Consider the following 3758-nt stretch of genomic DNA (forward strand, 5'->3'; position numbering starts at 1 on the left):
ATGTAATATTGTTGGCAATAATATAATATTTTAAGCAGATTGTAAAATAGTCTTAGTTACCAATTCAATGCTTTTAAGTATATATATGAATAGAACACGAAAGGATAGTATTTTTGGCTTTGCTTGACAAATGGCATTTATCTATAGATCCTTGATTTTTTTTCAATGAAGATGTTTTACTTTTGCAAATAAAGGCAGTAATATTATTTAAAAGGAGGTTATAAAACAATGTGTATAAAATTATGCTAGTTATATTTAAAAATACATATAGAAGGAAGAAAACCCTCAAAATCTACACTCAATTTCATTTATTTCATGACTCTCAAACATACATTATTTCCTAAGGAAATATTTCTAAAAGTGAAATTGCTAGGTTTAAAAGTCTGAAAAATCTTATTTTTTTAAAATGTGTATTGCCTAAAAGGCCGGCAAGATAATTTAACAAATTTACATGTGTACTTACAGCCCACATGAATGTTCTCATATAAAATGGATGGTATGGTTTTTTTTAAAAAAAAAAAAATCCCCCAATTTGACAAGGGAATAAAAGTACCTTGAAGTTTTAATTTGTATATTTTGAACACTAGTGAAGCTGAAAGCTGATACTTATTTTCCACATAGATGTCTTATGTGGTCAATATGCTATTGATATCTTTTCACCAGTTTTCAGGCAGTGATAACTACTATTATTTTGTTGATTTTTAGGAACACTTTATTACAGGTAGATAACTATTGTTTCAGTTAGTCTCATTGGTTGTAAGGAATAGATACTCAGGCCAGCTCAACTGAGACAGATCCATGGTGAGAATTTATGAGATAGTAAAGAAGACTACTATCTTAAGAGAATCTGAGACTTGACAGCCAATTTTGAAGGGACATCTAGGAGCTAGGACCTGAGCATTGCAGTGTTCTGCTATTAACTTGGCTCAGCTGCAGACTCAGCCTCTTCTCCCTTTCTCTCACATCCCCTTCTCCTCCTTTGTCTTGTCTCTATTTCATAGCTTTAGCTTCCCCATAATGTTGCCCTGCTCACGTATCAGGCTTTCTCATATTCCTAAGATACAAACCCTCTTTGCACAAAAGTGCATGTACCCCACTAACCCCAAACTTGCACAAATTTGCATAGAATTTCAGGTGGTCCACAGACTTCCCTAGTTGAGAACACTTGGTCTAGGTTAATTAATATTGTCAGTTGGTGAGTGTTCCTTGGACACTGGCCTAAGCCTGGCTGAGGGGCCATCAGGGTGGGAATGGACTGGCAGGCAGCAACCCTGCTGCAAGGCTAGACTCCTCTTGCATTTCTTTGAGGCAAAGAGACCAGAGGTGAGAGGCCTAGCAGGCTGCATCCTTCTAACAAAACATAACTGAACTAATTAGTATTTATGAAGGCTCTGTGAAGACCTAGATGGGTGGGATGTGGGGGGTGGGGGAGATATGTATACATACAGCTTACTCACTTCACTGTACAGCAGAAACTAACACAACATTGTAAAGCAATTATACTCCAATAAAAAGTTTTTAAAAAATACTCCTCAAAGTGGAAGAGATAGATCATTTTTCTAAAACAAGACAAAAATAAGACACTTACTAGGCTCTACAGGGATAAATTTGCTGAGTATGTAAAATGTTGATTTGTTTTAGAAAAATTTAGGTTTAAAATTTTCAGAATAATTAGCCTTTTTTTTAATGTGGCATTGGTTAATTTGTCTTTTTATTTATTTATTTATTGGCTGCATTGTGTCTTTTTTGCTGTGCATGGGCTTTCTTTTTAGTGACATTGAGTGGGGGCTACTCTTCGTTGTGGTGCGCGGGCTCCTCATTTCTGTGGCTTCTCTTGTTGCAGAGCATGGGCTCTAGGCACGTGGGCTTCAGTGGTTGCAGCACATGAGCTCAACAGTTGTGGCTCACGGGCTCTAAAGCGCAGGCTCAGTAGTTGTGGCACACGGGCTTAGTTGCTTCGCGGCATGTGGGATCTTCCTGGAGCAGGGATTGAACCCGTGTCCCCTTCATTGGCAGGTGGATTCTCAACCACTGCGCCACCTAGTAAGCTCAATTAGCCTGTTTTTTTAAAGCTATTTGGGAAGTATCTCTAGAAACATTCTCTAAATGATAAATATAAACATGACCAAGTTATGAAGGATTTCCTATTTAGTAGAAAATCTTATTTTTTATTGTAAATTACTTTTCTCCCCAAGGAGTATGTCTTAAAGATTGTGAACAATTAGCATGTTTTTAAAAATTGCCCTTTCCTTTGTAGCCGATGGAAAATATTTTCTGTTTGATGTATGTTGTTAGCCAAATAACAAAGCACTCCAATGAAAAGAGAAATTTTAGGATGAATACCCATACTCTTCCTCCCCCCAAAATGTAAGTATTGTATTTCTGAAATGTAAAAACAAAGCATTTTAAATTAAAAAAATTGGAACATAAAAGTACACAGAAGAAAGGTAATGTTCCACTTTTCACTCCGAGCCTCCTTTCCTGATACCTAGCTTTCTGGCCATTTAGGTGCAGGTAACTGGCTTCAGGGGGAAAATAATGACTACCAGGAGAGAAAATTCTGGGAAGGAGCAGGTTGGGGAGCAGTTAGAAAAGGGGAAAGGGCTAATCCCACAAGAATTTTAAGTGGACAATAACTCCAAGAGAAAATGCTGCTTCTCCGTTACACTACATCTGGCCTCCTGAAACGCCAAGGTAGAAAAAGACTTTCCAGATCCAGGGTGACAGGAGGAAGAGGGAACTGAGGTTTCCCGCTGCCCTGCTTGGGTGGGAGGGAGGATTGGGAACCTGAATTCCCTTGTTATCACTTGACGGGAATCTACCTGGGCCCAAATCCCTTTTTTCTTGTCTTCTGTATCCTCCAATTAATGATTCCTGTTGCAGAGAAGGAAAAAATTCTGGTCAAGGAACGCGGGTGAAAGCAGTGGTCCAGGAACGCTGTAAGTTTGTGTTCAGATCGAAGCAGCCTGGGGTAACCCTGGCACCAGGATGGCTGGGGATTGAGGGCAGCACCCTCAAGTGGGTCAGAGTCTGCTTTCTGGTCACACCTTCCTTACCAAATGTCCATTTTGGGTGGTCCTGGGGGCAAGCAGTTTATGAATTATGGATACACGGGTATATGCTGGAAAGCTTTCCACTCAGTCCCTGCTCCCTGTGTCCCACGCCCATTTCGGTGCCAAACATTTTGGTAGTAAGAATGTGGAAACGAATCACAGGAGGAGAAAACAGAAACACGGAGAGAGAAAGTTTTACTTTAAATAGTCACCCCTCTTCCACCATACTTAAAAGAGGAGGAGTACCAAAGGCTGAGGATAGTTATGGATAAGGAGGGACAAAGTTGGGATATATAGTGCTGGGAAACTCCGGGCGGGTCAGGGAAGAGCCGGGCGGCAGCGGGTCCTCACTGAGTTCTTGCTGCAGCAGTCCCCGCTTCCCAGGCCCCAACCGTCCGCAGTTTCGTGGGGTAAGGACGATGCACCTCGCGCGCCTCGAGGCGAGAATGCGGCCGCGGCGGAGGAGACAGCAAGGATAGGCGCAGTCGAAGAGAGGGACTTTGGTAGGCGCCTGGAGCAGAGCCGAGCCAGAGGCTCCCCTCCAGATCCTCCCTTTCTGTGCCTGCAGAGGCCTGGGGAAGGATCTCTGTACAGGAAAAAATGGTGAATTTTAAAGGAGGAAGAAGAGAGAAGCAAACGGGAAGACGGAGCTCCATCTGGAGGCCCTCTGGAGGGCGCAGAAGTCCTCTCAGGTGGGAAAAATAG

Source organism: Hippopotamus amphibius, chromosome X (genome assembly GCF_030028045.1).
Source record: "Hippopotamus amphibius kiboko isolate mHipAmp2 chromosome X, mHipAmp2.hap2, whole genome shotgun sequence".
Taxonomy (NCBI): domain Eukaryota; kingdom Metazoa; phylum Chordata; class Mammalia; order Artiodactyla; family Hippopotamidae; genus Hippopotamus; species Hippopotamus amphibius.